The 24,260-nt window shown below is 45.4% G+C and overlaps 1 protein-coding gene across 2 annotated transcripts in view; it reads right to left on the reverse strand.

The window, feature by feature from the left end:
* Window positions 1-24,260, reverse strand: part of CHRM1 (cholinergic receptor muscarinic 1) — a 316,212-nt gene that overhangs the window by 274,089 nt on the left and 17,863 nt on the right. The window contains exon 2 of one of the 2 annotated variants that reach the window (XM_069208043.1): window positions 2,527-2,617. The exons of the other annotated variant lie outside the window; for it this stretch is intronic. The gene's annotated coding sequence lies outside the window, so the exon portion shown is untranslated. The remainder of the gene's footprint in view (window positions 1-2,526; window positions 2,618-24,260) is intronic. 2 annotated transcript variants of the gene reach the window in all.

Consider the following 24,260-nt stretch of genomic DNA (forward strand, 5'->3'; position numbering starts at 1 on the left):
TTAAGCCCTGGAGCGCCCAGGGCGAGTTTCAATCAGTGACACGTCGTCACAGAGTGGGGTCGGGTCAGAAGTCTCACTGACCCCATCCCACTCTTTGACGAATTTGGGACTGCTGCCTTTCCTCACTGGCTGAACCTAAGGTCAGCCAGTGAGGGAAGGCAGCAGTCCCATCGCTCCTGGGACATCCGAGCTGAAGGTAAGTGTGCGTGTGTGTTTTTTAAATGAATGTTTGGTTAGTGTGTGTGTGTGTTTGAATGTTGATGAGTGTTGTGAATGGATGTATGTGCATGTGTGAATGAATGTGTGTAGGTGTGACTCCCACCCGCCCCCCTCCCTCCTAAAATTACCGCCCGCCACTGGTGAAAATTACCTTTCAAGCTCTGACTTTGCTCAGTTACAGATTGTTAGAAATGGAGTTCCTGGTTGGCTAGGGTAGGTACCCCAGCCAGGAAGGGACCACCACTCTAGTCATGGCATGGAAGTTACACACCCACGATAAATAACCCCTGCTCACCTCCTTGGTAGCTTGGCACAAGCAGTCAGGCTTATCCCAGAGGCAATGTGCAAAGCATTTGCAAAACACACACAACACATGACACAATAAATACACTACAAAGAAACTTTAAAACAATTTATATAAAATTAAGCTGTATTGCTTAAAACATCACTGGACCAAAAACAACATGTATCAGTAATACCCTCCTACACCAGCAGTTGTCAGAACATCACATTGGTTACTAGTACCCTGCGAAAGCAAGCAGTAGTCAGGTAAACACATGGGTTACTGGTATTCTGCAACACAAGCAGTACCCAGGTCATTATTATCTTCATTAATGCACATAGATTAAAACATTCCCTTATTGCATCTGTCATATAACATTACCCTCCCACTGCATATGCTGTAGATCATGACAGGTGTAGTATTACCACCCAACCAAAGGGTGTAACCAGTTACTCCAGGTCATAATACATGTATACAATACTTCTGAGGGCATAGCACATATCAGGGAAAGGCAGAACATTTGGTAATCACTAAAACACCTACATGAAACTTCAGCGCGCCTGCGTTTATATTACATGCCCTTTAGTACTAGATCCTCCAGCCTTGGATATCGGGCCATCTGCCTGTGTACATCCAGGATTACGGTAAAAAGGGGGGCTTGGCAGGCATGGGATCTCTGTCGAAGTTTTCTCACCACTCTGCAAACCACTGGTGAGTGCCCTAAAGGTAAGCTCCTTTGATGGGGGGGAGACCCCCACACCTTTCCCTCCAGTGGGGATATCTCTTCTGATCTCCTGACGGTGAAAACAACAACAAAGCTTCTGGGGCCACTGCAGGCTTTCGCGGGAGAGGGCTTCCTAGATTCTCCCCGCTATCCAGCTCCTCAATACTGCGGCCACTCTCCCTTGCCTCCTAGGGCCGCTTGGGATCCGGGTGGCCCTCACCTGCAGTTGGGGAGGATTGGAAACGAAGCCCGGCTGCTGAGAGAGGCCAGTCCTCATGGGCAGGGCCGCCCTGCACGTGCGAGTGCACCAGGGTGCCGATCTGCACTCTGTGCTCAAACGGGGGCCAAAACGGTGGGGGCTTCCACCACACTAGATAGTTCCCTAAGCTCCAAAGCTCATCACCACCAAAGCGCCTGCACCCGACAAGGTGCGCAAACCCCTTCTTCTACAGCACCACTGCCTTGAATTGAATTGAATTGAAGTTAAGAAAATGTGCTTTAGCTTTGAGGATTCTAAAAAGCCATAATTCAAGTGTGTTCATTTATGCTGTAAGCAAGTTTTTAGTAGAGGCATGGCGTATACGTAACTTTTATCTATAATGATTTTAACTGGTTTTAGCTCGGGCAGAATGGATTTTATTCCTTTCATAAATTCGGTTTATGGTTGATTTGTATTGTTTTATTTATGATGATTTTCTATTTTGTATTGTATTGCTTTGATGGTCTGCTAGCTGAATAAAGCTTGTGTGTGTAAGGAAGCTTTTGTGCATTTTTAAAAATATTTCAAAAATACGTCTCGATTTGTTAAAAGCCCAAACTGTGTAAAAATATGGGAACACTTTGGTATTTTCAGCCAAAAGAACTAATATGGCCATTTGAAGTATAGAAGATGGCTTGGAAAACAACAGGGACAGTAGAGGCCACTGGTTCTGCGGCAGATGAGGCACTCTGTTTAGAAATCCCTATACTTGTGGCAGGGATTTTTTATACAAAAGTGTTCCTGCTGATAAATTGAGAGCACTATTGACGAAAATGCAATGACATTTGGCCTGCCAGGACATTATTGCCTGCTTGGTATTATGTATGTTTTTAAAAAATAAATTCCCAAAGCAAAAGTTTCATGTTTCCTGATTCCAACGTCTGTGCCTTGCATGGCGATTACACACAGGAAAAATCAGCATAGCATTTGTACTGCTTTCTAATGCTGACACAACAATGGCCATGCAAAGGTTAGGCTGCTGGCAAGAGTTTCCAGTGTCAGAGTCGATTGATTTCATATCTGAAAGTTGGTGGTTCTTACCTCGAAATGAGATGGGGAATCATCAGAGTAGTGTAACAGGTCATGGGGCTGTGTATGGAATGTCACTTTCCACCAAACTCGGAATGAGGACCTGAATTTTTAAATTGGGTTAAAATGAAGAAAAAAAATACTAAGAAAGAAAATAGGATTCCTTGGTCATGACTATATATCGCTTAGAATCAGTTTGATAAGTCATATCCCTAGTCAAAACTATATCTGTGCTTTCTTTGCGGACAATCTCAGATCTCTGCAATACTGATTTTCACTTCTGGGCAATGCTTCTATTCAATGCTGAATGTCAAGAAAATAAAGAAGTTCCTAACAATATTTGTAGCATCTATTACTCAGTTCATATATTTCAAAATAATCCAAAATATGTGGAGAGCCTAACGAAAATCACAATTTGTATCTGACAAAAATTATACTCTTAAATAACAACAAATATATATTTATTCTAAGAAACGAACAATTCCATACTTAAAACAATATTACAAATTATTCCGCACAGAAAATAAATGTTAAACCAAAGCAACTCAAGATTAAGGTTTGCAACATTATTTAATCATATGTACTCTAGAGAGAAATAGGCTATTAAAAACAAACAACCCTCAAATGAAGTAGGGAAAAGTTTGTCAAAGTATGCCTTCAGATACTAATCAAACACAGTCATTTTTAATATCCAGCAGTGCATCCTCTGGGTTTGAATATCAACGTTACCATAAGTTCAGCTGTTAGTGGCTTAGTGTAGGAAAGTACCATCTTTCTTGGCATGTTACCCCCAATTTTACATGTATGTCAGTATGTTTTTGCCTGTCTCACTTGGATCCTGCTAGCCAGGACCCCAGTGCTCATAGTTTGTGGGCTAAATGTGTATACCTGTGTAGTGCCTAACTGTGTCACTGAGGCTCTGCTAATCAAAACCTCAGTGCTCATGCTCTCTCTGCCTTTAAATTTGTCACTATAGGCCAGTGACTACATTTACCAATTTCAATTGGCATACTGGACCCCGCTTATAAGTCCCTAGTATATGGTACCTAGGTAGCCAGGGCATTGGGGTTCCAGGAGATCCATATGGGTTGCAGCATTTCTTTTGCCACCCATAGGGACATAGGGAGCTCAGACAAACCCTTACACAGGACTGCCATTGCAGCCTGCGTGAAATAACGCACACGTTATTTCACAGCTATTTTCACTGCACTTAAGTAACTTATAAGTCTAACCTTCACTTGCTGAATGTTAGGTGCAAAGTTACTACGTGTGAGGGCACCCTTGCACTAGCAAAGGTGCCCCCACATAGTTCAGGGCCATTTCCCTGGACTTTGTGAGCGCGGGGACACCATTACACGTGTGCACTACATATAGGTCAATCCCTGTATGTAGCTTCACAATGGTAACTCCAAATTTGCCCATGTAACATGTCTAAGATCATGGAATTGTTCCCCCATTCCATATCTGGTATTGGGGAGCCAATTCCATGCATCCTGGGGGCTCCACTATGGACCGCCAGGTCTGCCAAGCCAGCTCTCTGGAGTTTTCTTTGCAGCTACAGTTGCTGCCATCCAACAGACAGGGTTCTGCCCTCCTGGGGTCTGGGAAGCCCAGTCCAAGGAAGGCAGGACAAAGCATTTCCTTTGTGAACAGGGTGTTACACCCTCTCCCTTTGGAAATAGGCGTTAAAGGCTGGGGAGGGGTAGCCTCCCCCAGCCTCTGGAAATGCTTTGAAGGCCACAGATGGTGCCCTCCTTGCATAAGCCAGTCTACACCGGTTTAGGGAACCCCCAGTCCCTGCTCTGGTGCGTAACTGGACAAAGAAAAGGGAAGTGACCACTCCCCAGTCCATCACCACCCCAGGGGTGGTACCCAGAGCTCCTCCAGTGTGTCTCAGACCTCTGCCATCTTATTTTCAGAAGTGTGGGGGGCACTCTGGAGGCCTCTGAGTTGCCAGTGCCAGCAGGTGACGTCAGAGACCCCTCCTGATAGGTGCATACCTGACTAGGTGGCCAATCCTCCTCTGAGGGCTATTTAGGGTCTCTCCACTGGGCTTTTCCTCAGATTAGGACTTGCAAGAATTCATCAGGGTTCCTCTGCACTTCTCTCTTTGACTTCTGCCAAGGATCGACCACTGACTGCTCCAGGACGCCTGCAAAACTGTAAAAGAAATTAGCCAGAAGACTACCAGCGACATTGTAGCGCCTAATCCTGCCAGCTTTCTCAACTGTTGCCTGGTGGTGCATGCTCTGGGGGCTGCCTGCCTTCACCCTGCACTGGAAACCATGAAGAAATCTCCTGTGGGTCGATGGAATCTTTCCCCTGCTCCAGCAGACACCAAACTTCAGCTTCACCATTACTCTGGGTCCCCTCTCATCCCGACGAGCGTGGCCCCTGGAACACAGGTGGTGGACCCAAGTGACCCAGACTGTCCAGTGGCCCAACTGTCCGAATTCAGAGGAGGTAAGTCCTTGCCTCGCCTCCCCAGGCAGTAATCCTGTGCACTGTGTGATCTGCAGCTACAAGGGCTTCTGTGCTCATTTCCAAGAAATCCGTCCTGTGATGCTTAGCTCCCTAAGTTGACCTCCGGTGTCGTGGGACCTCTCTTTGCAGTGTTGAGACGACCGCTGTGTTCAGTCTTCTTGAACCCAAGTTCAAGGTCTTCTGTGGGTGCTTCCCTCCTATCCGTGGGCTCTCTACATTGCCTCACCTGAGTGGCGACATCCTGGTCCTTCCTGGGCCCGGGCAGCACCCTTTTTCTCCAAATGCAGCTCTTGCAGGTAGCAAGGCTTGCTTGTGGTATTTTGCAAAGGAAACGACCCTGTATCCTCCAGCACGCCGTGGGACATCTTCTGCACAAAGCAGAACCTCCTACCTCCCTTCGTTGTTGCAAAACCTGCAGCTTCTTCCAACTGGAGGCAGCCATTTTGCACCTTCATCTGGGGTTTAGTGGGGTCCTGCCCCCCGTGGACCCTTTAGCGATGCTGGGACTTGGTCCCCTTCCTTTGCAGGTCTTCAAGTCCAGGATTCCGTCTTCAGTGCTTTGCAGTCTGTAGTGGTCCTTGCAAAATCCTTCATCACGACTTTAGTGTGTTTTGGGTGAAATAGTAGTACTTTACTCCTACTTTCCAGGGTCCTGGGGTGGGGTCTCCTTTACACCCTTAGTGTTTTCTCACACTCCCAGCAACCGTCTACACACTACACTTGCCTAGGGGTGCATTCGTTGTTCGCATTCCACTTTCTTAGTATGTGGTTTGTGTTGTCCCTAGGCCTATTGCATCCTATTGTGTTTTACAGTGTTTGCACTACTTTCTGACTGTTTTGGTTAGTTGTGTATATTTAGTGTATGTTACTTACCTCCTAAGGGAGTATATCCTCTAAGATATTTTTGGCACATTGTCACTAAAATAAAGTACCTTTAGTTTTAGTAACTATGAGTATTGTCTTTCTTATGATATAGTACCTATATGATATAAGTGGTATTGCATGAGCTTTGCATGTCTCCTAGTTCAGCCTTGGCTGCTCTGCTATAGCTACCTCTATCAGCCTAAGCTGCTAGAACACTACTACACTCTACTAATGAGGAATAACTGGACCTGGCATAAGGTGTAAGTACCATTGGTACCCACTACAAGCCAGGCCAACCTCCTACACTGAGCACTTTAACAAAGTGATGGAATGAGCCAATGTTGGGCTTTGAAAAACAAGGACAACTGTCAAAAACGCCCGTAAGGTTAGGTCGGAATGACAGTTCACAACTCTAGGAGTGACAGAGAAGGGATTGCTTACATTATACTTCATAGTTAACATAAATGATCCGCCTCTTGTACTGAATGATGATGGGAAAAGAATTGCGGTGCTGGTAAGTGAAAACTGACAGGGATGATGGTACCAAAAATCTAGCAGTCCAGTGAGGTATGTAGGAAAATAAACAGGGAAGCAGCCCCCCATTTTAAATCAAGTATACAAAATAACGATGTGCAAGATGTTAGGGAGCCTCTTCACTGCCCAATATTTTCTTAATTAAGTTTATTTGTTATACTGCAGAAAGGAGCCAGAAAACTGAATATATGAAAATGGAGCCATATATGAACATACTGAATGGCAGCCCTGTGAAAAAGGATCACAAATGTCCTTCCACCATACCATTCAATCACTCCCTTTGGCTGCAAAACCACACACTTGGAGTGACCTTCGGTTGTGTGCCTTTGCTTTGGATGAAAGCACAGGTCACCTCTTATGTCCACTTTGAAAGGCCACAGAGCCCACGTGGATACATGCCGTTGCCTTTGGCCATGTCTTCTGCTCGATCCTTGTACCCACTCCACCCCCACCCTGCGGTACCTGCTGTGTTATGGACAAGGACTTGATTGGAGGCTGTGGCTTTTGGCCATACCATTCTCCCACCTTCTGTCCCCAAAGCCTGCTATACACCGACACCAGAGTGTGGTCAGCCTCATTATCCTGTACCCTTTCACATGAAAGTAAATTCACCAAAATGCTAGGGGTAGCGGAAGTGACATCACACGCCTTTTGACCTTTAATTTCACGCACACACACCATTCTTATACATACACACATTTACATTTACACACATACTCTCTCTCACATAAACACGCACTCACCCGCAAGCATGCACACCAGTGGCGGCCCATCCTTTAGAGCAGAGGGGCCACGCCCCCCCCACCCCATGAAGAGTGTCTGTCAGGTTGAACAAAGCTCAGCCTGACAGACACTCTTCATGTTCAGCTCAGGCAGCCAGGAGCAGACATGCGCGAATTACTTAGACTCCTGGCTGCCTGAGCTGAACTTTGCTGGGCTGAAGAGGTCACAGCTCCTATGGCCGTGACCTCCTCGTCTCAGCAAAGGAGCCTTGAGGCCCTTCCCCTCGATGACGAGGGGAAGCGTCACCCATTGAGTTCGACCTGAGAACTTCAGGTTTAAGCCCTGGAGCGCCCAGGGCGAGTGTCAATCAGTGACACGTCGTCACAGAGTGGCGGTCGGGTCAGAAGTCTCACTGACCCCATCCCACTCTTTGACGAATTTGGGACTGCTGCCTTTCCTCACTGGCTGAACCTAAGGTCAGCCAGTGAGGGAAGGCAGCAGTCCCATCGCTCCTGGGACATCCGAGCTGAAGGTAAGTGTGCGTGTGTGTTTTTTAAATGAATGTTTGGTTAGTGTGTGAGATCACAGCTCCTATGGGTGTGACTTCCTCGGCCCAGCAAAGGTGCCTCGAGGCCGTCCCCTGGGTGACGAGGAAAGCGTCACCAATTGACACTCTCCCTAGGTGCTTCAGTTTAGGCGCGTGTCAATCAGTGACACTTCGTCACAGAGTGGGGTGGGGTCAGCAGTCTCACTGACCCCATCCCACTGTGTGACGAGGCTGGGACTGCTGCCTTCCCTCATTGGCTGACCTTAGGTCAGCCAATGAGGGAAGGCAGCTGTCCCAACCCTCCTGGGACCTGGAGGCTAAAGGTAAGTATGTGTGTGTATGTATGTGTGTTATGTATTACATTGAATGTTTGGTGCGCGCGTGCATGTTTGAGTGTTATGAGTGTTGTTAATGGATGTGCGTGCGTGCGTGTGTAAGAATGAATGTGTGTGATATTGTAAAATGAATGTTTGGTGCGTGCGTACATGTTTGAATGGAATGAGTGTCGTTAATGGATGTGCGTGCGTGTGTGTGTGTGAAAGAATGAATGTGTGTGATCTTGTAAAATTAATGTTTGGTGCGTGCGTGCATGTTTGAATGGAATGAGTGTTGTTAATGGATGTGCTTGCATGCGTGTGTGAAAGAATGAATGTGTGTGATCTTGTCAAATGAATGTTTGGTGCGTGCGTGCATGTTTGAATGGAATGAGTGTTGTTAATGGATGAGCGTGCCTGCGTGCGTGTCTGTGTGTGAAAGAATGAGTCTGTGTGTATTTGTGTGTGTGTGTGTGTTTGTGTGTGTGTGTGTGTGTGTGTGTCCCGCCCGCCCCCCTCCCAAAGCTGCCGGACGCCACTGACGCACACAACTTACATTTGAAAGCACTTTTCTTTTTACCTACCTCAGCTGCCAGGGAAGGTTGTATCCCAGCTAACTGCACTCCTTTTATTACACTAACGGTGAATAATGAAACATTATTCACCGTTAGTGTAATAAAAACGTTGAGAGAAAAAAGAGCGGAGTCCCAACCGACGTCCTCACCATGAGCTGCCACTGTGTTCCTGGCACTGATTTTGCAACCTCTGAGGCCAGGAGTCGCAAAGAGGGTGGCAAAGGTTGCAAAATGCAAGCCAGGGGTCGCAGTTGCGATCCCCGGTGACCCCTAAATGACGCCCATGCCTTCTCACCTTGTATACAGATACTGCAACTGTCTCCATGCACTTACACCAACCGCATACTATTTCAATTAAAACATCTTTTGAGTTTTTGTGGACTTCCATTTTTTTTTTTTTTTTGAGGCTTTAGATCCATTCAGGAACACCTTCAAAAAATGGTTGGGGTTTTCAAAAGTAGCTGCCGATTTTCTTATTTTTCTGTCAAATGAAGTGCATTTTAATGCCCTAAATATGCCCCTAAAAATGTTTTGACTTGATATGAATCCAAGATCTGTTTAAGAATTTTTTTATTGTACAGTGACAGCCACATCAGATTGTGATGATTTTCGAATTGCTGTTGAAGGGTCGAGAACCATAAGCTTAACGAGAAAAATAACTACTTCATCAAATCAGATTTATTTTTCAAATTGCATTGCAGCCATGAGCAGCTGTCCTACGCCTCTCCAACGCCTTCAGTAAAATGAGGATGAAGGAGGCTCCGGACAGGACACGGATACCTTGGTGTCTCGTTGGCAAATACCTACAGGACAGCAGTGCGGATGTTAGCTGTCCTACCTTCGCCCTTGGAGACATGAGGGAGGTAGTTGTATATCAGGATATGTATACAAAAATATTGTATGACCTAGATATTGTGTCATAAGTGTTTTAAAATATATCATCTAATTAGGTGTACATGTTTTATTACCTCCGGTTGGTCGATATTACAGTTGCAGTATTCTGCTATCACACTGATGATGGTGAAGGAGTGCCAGGAAACAAACAACTTTCCTGTGGGCTCTTTTTACAAGTATAAACAGCGCATTAACCTGTCTGTTTACTGTTTCTGTTAGCATCCTTTGTGCCAATGGCCTGAATTCGACCATCACCGAGTAAGTCAGAGAGTCAACAATCCTCCACATGTACTTGAAAAGGCAGGGGGGAGAAATAACACCCAACCATGGTTTTGGCGAGAGGATAAGTGAAGCATCAATTCCCCTTTCTTGGAAAAGGAGTGGGCTAAAAATTCCTCCTCCCCCTAAGGATGAAGGGCAACAAATAGTCATCAGCCATTGGCATGGTGGACAAATGGAGGCATGATTTCTCATCTACTTGGTGTATGAAAGGGGTGCAACAAATCTTTCTGACTTTCAGTAAGGCAGGGGGTGTGACAACCACTCCACAGTAAGGTGAGTGAGGAACAAATACCCCAACCATGGGAAAACTGGGGTGGGCACACAAGACCGAATGTATGATGGAACAATGCATGCGGCAACCACAAATGGCTTAACAACGCGGTCGGAACAAGGACCTCGTTGTTACCATGCATGCCTTTACCACGCATGCCTTTACAAGGATTTTTTGTTGTAAAAGCATGCCAAGTAAAGGCACGTGTGGGAACAGCATGCCACCCCCACCTGCCTATAAACAAATGACCCCCCACCAGCCCTACAAACAAAACTACCCAGACCCCCCCACCCCTGCCCCTAAAAACAAAACTTCCCCAACCCTCCACCCCACACCTAAAAACCAAACTACCCTGACCCCTCACCCGCTCCCAAAAACAAAACTACCCTGACATCCCCACCCACCCTGAGCCCTAAAACCTTCCCTGACAGCCCCACCTACCCTAAAAACAAAACTACCCCGACCCCCACCCCGTCCCTAAAAACAAATCTAATCTGACCCTCCCACCCACCCACCCTAAAAACAAAATTACCCTGACCACCCACCCCGTCCCTAAAAAAAATAGCCCAACCTCCACACCGCAAGCCGTTAGTCCACCCCACCCCTAAAAACTGTCCCCCAACCTTGCCCCAGCCCCACTTACCTGACTACGCTCTCTCCCGAGCCATCATAAAAAAAAACTTCCCCCACCCCACCCTTAAAAAAATAGCCCACCCCCAACCCCACCCCAAGCCCTTTATCCACCCCACCCCTAAAAATTACCCCCCAACCCTGACCCAACCCCACTTACCTGACCGCGTTCTCTCTCGATCCACTCTGCCTTTTTCTCTGCCTCAACCAATCATATGCGTAGTTCAGTACATGTGTGGTAAGGCAGAGAAAAAGCCATGCATTTTTCTGGCAATCGTATTATGCTTGCGTGGGAAACATCTGCGTTGTTCCCAACTCATTGTTCAGGACCCTTCTCCACAAGACCTTCGGTACACCTGGCAAGACCAGATGGTATTATGTTCTGTAAAGTTTTTATTATGCAAGCAAAGTCTTGTTTAGAGGATAATTATTGGATCACCGAAATTTCACAGTTTTTTTCGAGTTTCTTACTAGACCATGGCTTAGATTTTCTCCGCAAGCCACCAAATTTCCCTGGAGTGCTACTTGATGCTGAAATGGAATGTGCTGTTTTCTTGCAAATTAACTTTAAAACTAACCACTTAACTTCGAAACTGGTTGGCTGTTGCTGATTTTTTTCTCACAACTTAGAGCAAAGCCCCACTTAAAAAGAACTTTGTGACCCGCCGGTAGGAACTGTTATATTTGTATGAGTTACAGGCAAAAGTCATTGCAACTTTATACACCATTAGTTGATGGTTAATGGTTGCATCTTCTATGCCCATTAATGTAGATGCCAGCATGACAATGAGTCAAATCACGAGCGAATGAAACAAAAGTTTAAACACAAGAAGGGAATTTCATTTTTGATCAGCGTCCTTGAATTGGGTCCCTTAACAATCAATTAGCTATGCAGGGTCATTAGCCATGTGCTGGTCAATAGAGTGTTTGTAATTCCGTGCTGCAGTGTTGCACGTGCATTTTGTGGAGTTAGTATTGAACTTCCTGGTCCTAGAAAGGAAGCCAGCTCAATAGGCTGGTCTACTCTTCTTCTCTTCTTCTATCTCTCAATATCAATGCAGTACACCTGTCCAAACAGGTTTCACAAAGTAAACACTCATGATCTGACTAACTACTGCAGGCACACATGAGCTTAAAGGCCTTAAGGGAGGGGGGGTTGTGCACTTAACTAGCATCCAGGTGCCAAATTCTGCAGCGTGGCACACTGCGAGTTTCAAATTCATATCCTTAAAGCACATAAACTATAAAGACAATGGTTTAGCTCTGGAGCTCATTGTGTATTTGAGGGATAAACAACCCATGCTGAGAACATAACCATGCTGAGTCCATCGACTGAGTGTATTGCAGTTCTTTCCTTGCATGTTTAAAGGGGTAACCATCTTTTCTTTCTGTATTCCACAACATTACAATTGTCAAACTGGCAATATTGGGCAGACTGGGACAAACAGACCAAAGAAACTCTGGGCCTATATCGTGGAGGGACTTGTAAGTGATGCAGGGTGATTTGAATGTGATTCTTTGGCGTATGAGTAACCAATACAGACTTGTAATATCCTGCGGCACTGAATGTAATCTGGCCAGGACTACTGCAGTGATCAACGTCTGCTGAAGATGGGAAGGGATGTAAGGCAAAAAATAATTCAACGTTTTAAGCATTAGAAAAATGGAAGAAGCTGCGGCACTGGCTTGGTCCTGATAGCTGAGCTTATGATCAATAATGAAGCTTAAATAGTGAGCCTTTTTCACTGGGGTGGGGAGGGGCCCATATTGGAAGGCTAACAGGCTGATGACCAGATGGATGGATGGGGGCTGAATACAATGACCTAGGTTTTATCAGAATTCAATTTCAGACTATTGCTTCCCATCCAATAGTCAACCACCTACATACAGTCACAGAGCTTGAGGCCTAGGCTGTTGTCATCCTTGGCTAAAGTGACCACAATCTGGGTAGCGTCCGCATACGAGGTTAACGAAAAATGAAAACAAATGCATCAGATTAGCTAGCAGGGTAACACACATTTAATAGAGTGGGGCTCACGGAGGAGCCCCATGGGACCCCACATGGTGAAGAAAAAGAGGCGGAAGTAAGAGTACCCAATCTTATTGTGTGTTCCTGCCCCCCCTGAAAATATTTGACGAAGTTCAAGGCAAGGTTGCTGACACCAATATTAGCCAAGCGGTCAAGTAACCTAACATGGCAAACAGTGTCAAAAGCCGCAAGAGTTCTAGAAGGAGGAGCACTGCTCTCTTCCCTTTGTCTAATATTGCTTGCAGATCCTCTGTGGCTTTTAGTAATGCTGTTTCAGTGCTATGGCCACTGAGGAAGCAAACTGAGTTGGGTCTAAAAGCCTGTTTTCCTGAATAAATCTCATAAACTGAGTGTTCATAAATTTCTCCACTATCGTAGCTGGTAGAGGTAAGCAAGAGATAGGATGGTAATTTTTGGAAGTGGCTGGATCAAGAGAACTCTTTTTCAACAATGGAAGCACTGAGGCCTTCTCTCAGATGGGAGGAAAACTTCCACTTTGAAACATCAGTGCAAAGATAGTGGACAAGGGGCCAGCTACTATTTCAGAGACAAGCTCAAAACGTTTGGGTGGGCATGGGTCGAAGGGGGAGCATGAAGAGGCGGCGTTGGTGAGCCTCAGAACCTCTTCAAAAGAGGGAGGTAAAGAGTGGGGGAAGTTGTGCAGAGACTGCGAGTGAGGGATTTTATCCCGCTCTTTGACAGATGGTAAAAGTGCCTGATAGGCTGTTGTAAATATCTTCAACCTTACTCTGAAAGATAACTGCTTATCCTTTGAAGTCGGTCATTGCATTGCACCATGTGCTGTTTTTCTTTCGTACCATTTGAGCTAGAAACATTTTTTTGTTTAAATTGGATATTTTCGCATCTGATGGGTATTATTTGACAAGTCTGTTAGGTAAAGAATTATGTGGAAAATACATGAGCCACAGAAATGTTTGCATTATTTACCCTGTAAGTTCTCTCACGTTGCTTTTATCATGAGGTTACTGCTTTGTTCAAGTGCAGTCTGAAGCTCTGGATATTTTCCTATATATGTGTTCAGCCATTACTTTATGCTGCCAACTGAGCTTCCAATTCATCTGGCCTCGCTAAAGCAGGGATCTACCAGTAGCCTGGTAGTGGATAGACTGTTCACCTGATTGTAGGGTTTATAAAAATGTATCTAATGTTGCACTATATCACATTCAGTGATGTTTTATTTACAGTTTGGCATCTCAAGAATACATGCTATCTCAAAAGTCTACTCAATGATCTGAAAACGCACCATAAACATTTTATCATTGACTTAAATCTTTCCATCCTCTGCATACTTCCTCTCTCTGAGTACAGACTACTCTAAGTAATATGCAAGCTTTCTTCGATCTCTATTATTGTGCTTCTGTAAACTGCCCACTCCTAGTCTTACAAATCTCAACCTATCATTGCCTGAAATTCATATCCTGCAACCTAGCTCTGGGTAATCTCATCTACCTCTTCTACTAATCACACCAGGCCATCTGCATGAATTTACATATCCGCCACTAATGATCACACCTAACTCTTATTAATTTAATCCAGCACAAACAGACTGGAGTAAGTGCATGGAACTGACTCCTTGAGAACACAAGAGCAATCCAAATAACCAGAAATATCACTGAACTGACTACTAAACTTGGGTTCCAGAGCAGGGTGCTATCTGGAGTAAAGCGCTCCAATGCCTCATTAGGGGTAGAAATCAATGTATAAATGCAAATACACCACAATACAGTAGAATAATTCCAATGACCATAATTAAGACAGTGCTGACTCAAGAAATCTCTTTGCACCCCAGTTTCAAAGAATCCTCTTAGGTGGGACAAGTCAGTCTTCCTAAGAGATGCTTTTCTTCAGAGGAAAGAGGAGTCTATGTATCATTTCACTCCTCTGAGTAGTCCATATTTTTCATGAAAACTTTGCCTGCAAAATGATTCTGATAGCTTTTAGTCCAATCAGATTTGATTCTTGGATATGATCGGTCAATTAATTTTAGTTTGTTTGAAATTTTGATACATTGTATTGTAATTATATTTATATAGTAACTCATTCCCCAATGCAAATTGTAGAAGTGCAATTGTGGACTGTTTGCGCGCTACACTTTGGCAGAGTGGTTGGAAGGGTGTTGTACTTGCTAACAAGCTTTGTGGGAAGTGTTTTGGCTGCGATGTGTGTGACCAGGTAGGTACTCTTAACTAGGGGTGGGTGGGGCTCAGAGTGCCGCCTGCCATGGCCTGAATGCGCCCGATCTCGGAAGAGGTAAGCAGGGCCAGCTCTGGTTAGCGCTTCAGGCCTCTTGTGCACCGGCCTGCCCCATGTGGAGTGCACATGGCCAGGCCATTGCATAAGAGACCTGAAACTGCAGTTTAGACAGAGAAAGCTGCCATTTCAAACTGGTCCGGTTGTGGACCGGCCTGCAGGCCGGTGCACAAGAGGCCTGAAAGGACAGCTTTTGCTGCCAACAGCCCTGGCCTGAATTCAGGCCAGGGCCATAGGCAGCAAAAGCTGCCGTTTCAGGCCTCTTATACACCAGTGTTTGCACCAACAAACAAGAGACTTATCTGGGTCCTCCCAGGGGTCCTCTTTGCCAGTGGCCTGGCGCTGTGCCTCTGACTGCCCCCTGCCCCTTGTCTGGGCTGCTGGTAGAGGAAGGCCTGGATCCAGAGCTGCTGGTGCAGACGAGCAGCTCCATCGCCGACATTGAGCCAAGTGCACACTGCAGCCCGGTTATGGGCCACACAGGGCAAGCGCAGACTGTCTGCTCTTGGACGTGTGGCCCGTAACTGGGCTGCAGTGCATGTCGGTGAGCTCTGCCCTGCTGGTGGAGCTAGCTGAGTTTTTGGTTGAACTCTGTGCTCCAAAACTCCATTAGCTCAGCCAGCAGACCAGAGCTCGCCGCCATCCCCTGCTCTTAACATGGCCTAATTCACAAAGCTTATCAGGGTGATGGAGGAAGGATGGAGGAAGGATAAGTGAGCAATAGGGTCTCTCAGGTTATAGTTAGCATGCAGTTAAGCATTGCTCTGCACGTCCCATGTTGAATTTATAGTGAATGCAATTTTCAATCCAACTCATGCCCTGTGTACTCCAATTAGGCCTTCTACTCAGTGAATCTTGTGAGTCTAGGAAGGAGAATTTAGACCAGAGGGAAGATAGACAGCACATGCTAGCCCCACCTACACACGGCTCAAAAATATTACTTTCAGAGAAGATCTTTTTCAGGGAGAAGGCATAATATGTCATCCCTCCCCTCATCACTTAGTCTGAGTCCATAGTTCTCGAAAAGTTGAAATAGCCTTGCGTTAATCTTGGCAGACATCCCAGCAACCTGGAAGCCCTACACATGGTAGAAGTGCAAATGAACATGGCTTAGTTTGTCTCTGGGCTCGGGCAAAAACTCTTATAAATTGACATGCCCTGTAGATTTTGTCCTTTTCTTTATTTTCTCTCTGGCCAATTCAGGCATGTGGATAACATTCTGCAAAGATTAACTACCCACTATTAGGGAGTTACAAAAATACCAGAGACCAGATGTACTCCTAACCAAATGAACTAAGCAAAGTGTGCATTTATGGTCTCTTCATCACTCTGACTGTAAAACCCTATCCATTATGGGATAAAAATGTAGGCTAGAATGCCTTGGCTCCTGAACCTATGGCGTGTGCAAACATGAAGTTAATTACGTGACAGACTTAAATTCTGGTAGCGGTTACCTATTCAGTGCTTAATTTGTAAACAAAAAAAAAATGATAGTTGCTTGGACCCTCATCAGGATGCCAATGCAGCTCGCACCACCTATTGCCCCTGCCTGTGCTGCCAATGATGTTACTAACACAACTACTAACCATCTCACTCCTACAAGTGCAACAATTCAGACTATTCCAGGCAACTAGAGCTATAAGAATGGCTCAGGCAACTGGTATTTGTCAATTAAATGTATATTCAATAAATAAACAACTGTTGTTGTACTCATCTCTAAATTAGACAAACAGCGCCACCATGTGGCAGACTTTCAGAAGTGCCGGTGCTGACAAGTGCTGGTGCCGAGCATCAGAAACCACTGGCTCCAATTAAGAGCTGCCTAATAACCTCTCACCGCTGATGAGACCTACACAGATTTTATGAACAATGGAGATGTTATATGAACACATCACCATAATCAAAATAAATACTTGAACTTCATTTAAATTAGACGGTTATCTTTCTAACTTCTCTTCACCTCTTTGAATGGCAAGGGCTCTTCACAGTAGAGACATGAAACAAGATTCCTGTTTTTATTTGCATAAATATAGGGAGTTCAGAAAATCTTTTGAACTCCTTGCTGCAGATGGGAGGCTTAGTCCAGTCCAAAGACACATCATACACTTCTATAGGTTGGCTGTGCACTGCCACCTCACATTATTAAACCATTCTAAACAGCGTCTTCTTCCTCTTACATAATCCATACTTATGCAGTCCGAGCCTCATCAACTTCTATCACCTTTTAGTGGCATGGCCCATCAATGTTATCTGCAAAGTTGCCAGCAGTTCCAGGGCTAATTTGAACAGCAATGGGAAAATGAGACAGCCCTATTGTGTTTCTCGCTTTTTGGAGAAACAGTACAAAAGGAAAACATTGCAGTTAAACTGGGCCTCTGGCTTTTGATATAGCCAACCAACCTTCTTAATGAATTGATGCCCTGAACGGAACCTATGGAGGGCTTCAAACAGGCATGACCACTCCACTTGGCCGAAGACTTTCCCACTTTGAGTGAAATAGCTAAATCGTTTTATGATTCGATTCAGAGGAGGCCCATAACAGATGTGCTATCATTCTCAGATGGTTCCTAGATGAGCGTCCTGGGACAAAGCCAACTTGAGAAGGATGTATTAGGAATGGTATGACATTATCTAATCTAGTTACCAGTATTTTGTCAAGGAAACTGACATCCACATGGATAGGGATATGCCCCTGTAGATCCCGCAATCTTATAGATCCTTATCATCATGCAGTAGCAAGGTAATAATGGCCTTGTTGGAAATGGCACCCAGGGAGTTTACAGTTTCTGCTTCCTTGTAAGCCTTTAAGTGTTTGCAGGTCTTTTAAAATTCCCCTGCAAAACCATCTTCCCCCAGGGATTTGCAAATGGGGAGGTTAGGGATACCTGGCATCTCCTCTGGCTCAATCTGTGCTTCCATGAGTGCCCAACCTCCATCAAAGAGAAAAGGCAGGCGAAGTGAACCAAGGAAACGGTACTCCTTCTCACGATTATTTGAGGTTGAAACCGAGTAGAGGACTTGTAACACAAGGCAATGGCCTCCAAAACGTCCTCTGTGTGAGTAAGGAACCTTCCTCGTGGTTCCCAGATAGCAGACATTTTCACATAGGCTTCCCTTTGATGAAGCTGGAGGCCAAGTATTCTGCCTGCTTTTTCACTGAACTCGTAATGTTGCCACTTAAGTTTCATTAAGGTCTTCTCTGCCATGAATGTGTATTGGTTAAGGGCAGGTTTATCTGCTTTCCAGTTGGCATCATTTCTTGGTAGAGGGAGCTGCATTGTATGTTGCTTTGGTTTTAGTTATGGCCTCGTATAGATGTATTCTTTCGGGCCGGGATCTTTTTTTTAATGTCAGTATCCCTCATTAAGAGGGTCCCACCAGATGACATTATCCAGCCCCTACAGTGTCCAATTTGAAATTAGTGAGTAGGTGTTTTCAGTATGATATATTCAGACATGCAAATTCAAAAGGCACTTGCCTTCAGGAGTTTTATAGTTAGCAGTATTAGTCCCTCCCGCCTCCTGTTTGTAGCCTGTGCCCCAAGTGAAGGGACAGTCGCGCACAGTGATCAGAAACCTCTGCGACAAGATGCCCGTTTGGAATAGGAGCTGCAGCAGTGGTTCATGTGTGAGGAAGTAGTCGATCCATGACGATGTGTTAGGTCAATTTGAGAAAAATTAATAATCTTTGTCAACGGGATGGGAAAGACGCCAGACGTGTAAACGTCCGTGATTGGTAAACATTTAGAATTGCTCTGTCTGCCGCGTTTTAGGCATCAGACTGACAAGCACGTCCATAGTGCCAAACTCGGTAATGAGTTTCGAAAAAGTGGGCTAAGAAGTGAGATTTCCTTGTGTTATGTCCATGAACTGAGCCCAGTATCAGCGTGTGCCCTAGCGTTTTGATTTTGACTAATGTAAATCCTGGTCGTCCAAGTCCGTAGTACTTTATAAGGGAAAAAGTTACTAAGAAGTAGGGTGCATTTGGTCAGTGCCTTTCGGGTTGGTCCAGCAATTGTGGATAACCTTCTCCAAGCAGTGCTTTTTCAACATATCTGCCCCAGTGAGAGAGAGACGTGTGTCTACTGGACCATTGCAAAATCGATACTGGTTGTGCTTAAAGTAAGTCAAGAAGCGTCTCTGTTAGTTGACATAACTGTTTAAACCATTAACAATTTAAGGACAGTTTGTTGGCATTTATATGTGGGGAAGTGGTCGTGGCCATGTTTCTATGGGGTGTATGGGTCAGGGACATGCGGCAGATGGAGCTTCTGAGAGGGCAGTAATAATGTGAAGCTTAGCAATGGTAGTATTGCTACTCCCCAAATGTGTGTACTGGCACAGAGCAGAGGAGGTGGGGTCTTATGTCAGTCTAGATGAGGCCTCTGGAGTGAAACACCTTACTGCTTCATATCAGTCAGATATTGGCATGCCTCTAACGCTGAGGTTCCACAGGAGAGATTAAAGAAGCACCTCAATAGGCCCAGCAATAGCAAGTATAGATACAACCATATTTTACCCGCCAGAGACCCAAAGAGGAATGAGTGATGATTAAGGATGTTCAAAAGAAGTCCCAGTATCCTCACTCTCCCTGTCTTACAATGGCGAGAGTGATTTATCCCTTTCTCGGGATAACGTTTCAACCACCCTGTGATTCCTGCCCTGCCTAAGTTCCTATGATGCGAAGTGCAATGTTTAGTAAGAGGATCTGTCCTATTAGATCATTGATCTTGGCTACTTGTGTACATTCTTGTTTGCTGTTGCAGGTACCTGATACTCTGTCTCCATCTTTGTGAGCCCTTCTATATCCAAAAAGTGTGATAGAGTATCTGAGTCAGATAACTCTATCATTTGAACACTGAGGACGATGAGCGTCACTGAGGGTCGAGAAGGCCATATTTGATATTATGCTGGTAAGGTATTGGTGCCTGGGCTAGGAATTTCTTCAGTTTTTCCACTGTTTCATGAGAGAAGTCTGCGTTGATATGGATCTGTTGCCCGTCCAAATTGAAGGGGACCTCATGCTTTATAGCTGCATTGAGGATAATCTGCACGTGTGAATGTCAGAGGAGATATCAATAATTGTTTGAGGTTGGGAGGAAGTATAAGACTGGCATGAGCAAAGCCTGAGTGCTCTCTGAAACACAAGTGGCTCTGTGAAGCATATGTCTAAGAGCCGTGGCAACATGCTCTGTAAGAAACTGGAAAGATGCACATATTGTTTCACTGGAAGTGGTCTTCAAGGTCTGTTACCTTCTGTTGGAGGTGCCGTGTTTATGAAGTTATTACGTTTTGCACCCCACCTATCTGGCTTCCAAGCACACCCTTTCTGTGTCTCTAACCATCAATTCTGTGTCTTTTAACACACATGTACCCGGGACAATACCAGCCTGGATATGAAGAATTGTAAAAAAAGAGTTATAATCTTCTCCAAATACCCATGATCTAGAAAAACATCCCTGTGCCTATAAGGATAGCCATAGCCATGCTTCAATTCAGGACTGAATGCTGCCACTTCAAAAAACACTACACCTCTATCTTAGGAGTCAAAGGTAACAATGGGAAGTGTTCATTTCAGGCAGAGATGGAGAGGAAATAGTACGTGTTAGAGGCAGCACAGTTGGCTGATGCAAGGCCCTAGCCAGGCAGAACCTACCACTCCCTTCAGGGGTGGCTGATTACACTCAGGGTATAACCTGCTCTCACCCTTGGGTAGCTTGGCACTGAGCAGTCAGGCTTATCATAGGGGCAATGTGTAAAGCATTGGCACAGCACTCTTACACAATACATACACTGAGCATCACAAAAGAGACTTCACACAAGGCGTATGTAAAGAAGGTTTGTATTCAACACACACATTAGTTGACACAACATAGACATCATGCAAATCTGGGCATAAATCACATTCAGAAATATCATTAGCAGTACTAGGCCCAACCACATTAAAAACAATATTAGCAATATGTACACTTTGGAAAAATCCTATGTTTCCTCCCAACATCCTCATGTGGTTTCAGCACAAGACCAACCACAGCAAGCAGTCCATGTCAGTATCACGCAGTTCTAGGGTGCACCCCAGTTCATAACGTTAGCAGCAATGTGTACACACATATAATTTCAGAACTTTTAAATAGCTCTGCGGCCTAAGCGGCGTAGGTAAGAACCAATGCCAACTGTAATAGTCTTTTGGCGAAGAAACAACATAGTATGGCAACACCACTGTACGGTGTAGTCATTCACAGGCAGTCTCTCCCACACACTCACTCCAAAGCGCTACACGCTGCCACAGATATCAGGCTGACTCGAATAGCATGCACTCGCACACACTCACTCTCAGCATCCTAATGAGGTACACTGCTATCAGGCAGGTCAACTGTTACTGTACTCATAGACCCCCGTGAGCCCAAACCTCCCTCCACCCTTCAACCAATCCCTACTACTCTGACCCCATGAACTAGAGATGAAAGCAACCATTCCCCAAATACTTGGCTGATTATGGCCAGAGTCATACTTATACAGAGTCCTAGGAGAATGGTGGGAGTAAAGATAGATAGCAGCCTGATCAGGCAATAGTCGACAACTGAAGGTTTGGACACCACTAGGAAAGTTCACTCAAAGGTCTCTGCACCGTGCCTTCTGGCACGGGCCCAGGTCTGCAAAGCACAGGGGGAGGGTCACTGTAGGATACATGCTGATCACAATAGTGCCCTACTAGGCCAGGCACTCCAGTGCACAAAAGGTTACCAATTCTGCATTTCCCTGTAACGAGGCACAACGTCTGGTGCATGATGAGTTGAGTTGTGCCAGACAATCAGGTCGCACACAAAGTGTCACTAGTTCTGGTCCCCCTTGGAATGAGGCATAATGTTTGGTGCTTGATGACCTGAGTTGCACCAGAAAATTCCGATTACCCAGGAAAAGTTATCAAATGCCATACCCCCCTGGAATGAGCCATAGTGTCTGGTGCGCAATAGCTTAAGTCTCGCAAGACAATTCCACTCACATACAAAAAGTTACCAAAGCCGTACCTCTCCGGAATGAGGCACAGTGCGGTGGACGATGACTTGAGTCGCACCAGACAAGTTCAAACCCTCAGGAAGAGTTGTCAACTTCTGTACCTCCCTGGAATGAGGCACAACACCTGCTGCATGATGACTTGAGTCACCCCAGGCAAATCCGGCCACACACAAAAGGCGCAAGTTCAGCAGTGCCACACGAGGTAGATTGCGCCACTGCTCCAGGTACACCCCCTCCTCTGAGGGTCGCACCATGTGAATCAGACAGTGCACACAATTAGCATGCAGTAAGCGTGTCACACAAAAGAAATGCTGCATGATCAACAAAGCGGGCCACTCGGGGTCCCACAACCGGTAAATCCACTCACAACCAACAAGACACTTTTGCGTTTCAATGCCCCACGATGAAGGGCCACACTTCTTGAATGCAGGCAGTACTTTGAAGGCTGTGCACCAGGCAATCTGGTATCCAGGCACAATACTTAATTCCACATGTTAGCTCACACCGCTGCTACCAGGTGGAATCCAGCTGACAATGTAGGCACTTAGGAGGGCACTGCCCTCTAGATGACACAGTTAGAAGGTGTAGGTTCCTTGCAAGAGGTCTTTGATGCCCCTGAGATCTCCTCCAAGAGCAATGGGCTAGCCAACTAACCCTTGGAGGGCACACACCAGAGTGCCACACAGCAGCAGGCAGCCTGCCCAGGTCAGCCACAATGCAGGAAGGGTGTGTGGTCCATTCCAGGGGTAGTAAATATTCCTGCGCACAAAAGATTCCTTGCCAGTGTGCACCACGCAGTCCAGAGTCTCCGGTTCCATGTCCCTGCAAGTTTATCTCTAGTTTACTGCAGTGTGGCACCAGTAATGATACAATAGTGTGCCTTTGAAGTTGGGGTAATTCAGAGGGTTCCCCTTTGAACCACAGATGTGTCCCTTAAACTTTAGTCCTGTCTACCATGGGGCCTTGGAGTGCAGATATTAATCTTTAGTGGAGCCATGATCTGCCTCGAGAGGCCACTTGTCAAAACATCTCCCTCTAACCTATCCAGCCAGGCCCTCAAATGGTGGAGGTCTGTCATTCCAGTTGTGTGCCCAAGGTTTATAGCTGTCGCTCAGAATGCACATATTATGGAATAGAGTCGAATTTAAAAGGACACACAAAACGTTTTAGAGCAAAGAAATGTCCACTTTCGAGAAGTGGCATTTCTCAGTGATTATTGACAAAACCACATTTACCACAGAAAGGGGTTTGTCAGAACGATTTCAATGATAGGAAACATTATGAGGCTGATCCACTGCAATCCACTATTTCAGTTAGGAGTAATGATAAACTTTCTCTGATGTTAACCTATAGGCAGAGCAATCCTCACTGGAAGTGAAAACACACTTGGGTATTCTTCACTCCTTGGGCACATATGTCCTGTTGCACACACAAGCCTGCAGGGGCAGGCTGGACACAAGTTTAAGAACACCCAAAGGTGCAAGTGAGCCTACAAAGGCCTGCTGTGACAGACTCAGTACATATTAAAACACCATTGTGCAAGTGCACACACACTGGCCAATAGTGGCACATGTTAAACAACTGTTGTGTAAGTGTACACACACTGGCCTACAGTGGCACGCTCAGTACCTATTACAACATCATTGTGTAACTTCACACACACTGGTTAGTGCCACTTCCCAACATATGCAGAAAAGGCTTGTGCGCTTTCCCACTGGACATACCCTGGGAAAGAGCACAGGGCCCTAAGGCCACTAAAAAAGAATCTGCAAAACCGAAGGAAACAAGCAAAAAGGTTTGGGGAAACACTACCTTAGTGTGTCAGGTCAAACAGTCCCCTATGTGAACTGCAATGCAAAGTCTGACTTCAGCTGTAGAGAGAAACATGCCATCCAGTAAAAACACACTAAGACCGAAATGCACCTTGTGTGGGACAGGATAGGGAGGAAAGCCATCTAATCAGCAGCAGGGAAGTGGGCAGGCAAGAATACCATCAAATTATAAACAGTAGGCTGACCAAAAACCCACTCTATATATTGTATTGTTCACAATAGGTCTTCAACCAGAGACAGGTAAAACCATCCAAGATAAGAGCACCTTGATTCAAACGGAGTTAGAACAGATTATGGCCCAAATTTATACTCGGTTTGCGCTGAATTAGCGTCTTTCTTTTACGCTAATTCAGCGCAAACCTAACTCCATATTTATACTTTGGCGCTAGACACGTCTAGCGCCAAAATTATGGAGTTAATGTCATTTTCTAGACGTGAACACTTACCTTGTGTCAATGAGATGCAAGGTAGGCATTCCCG

This window comes from Pleurodeles waltl, chromosome 9 (assembly GCF_031143425.1).
Source record: "Pleurodeles waltl isolate 20211129_DDA chromosome 9, aPleWal1.hap1.20221129, whole genome shotgun sequence".
Classification (NCBI taxonomy): domain Eukaryota; kingdom Metazoa; phylum Chordata; class Amphibia; order Caudata; family Salamandridae; genus Pleurodeles; species Pleurodeles waltl.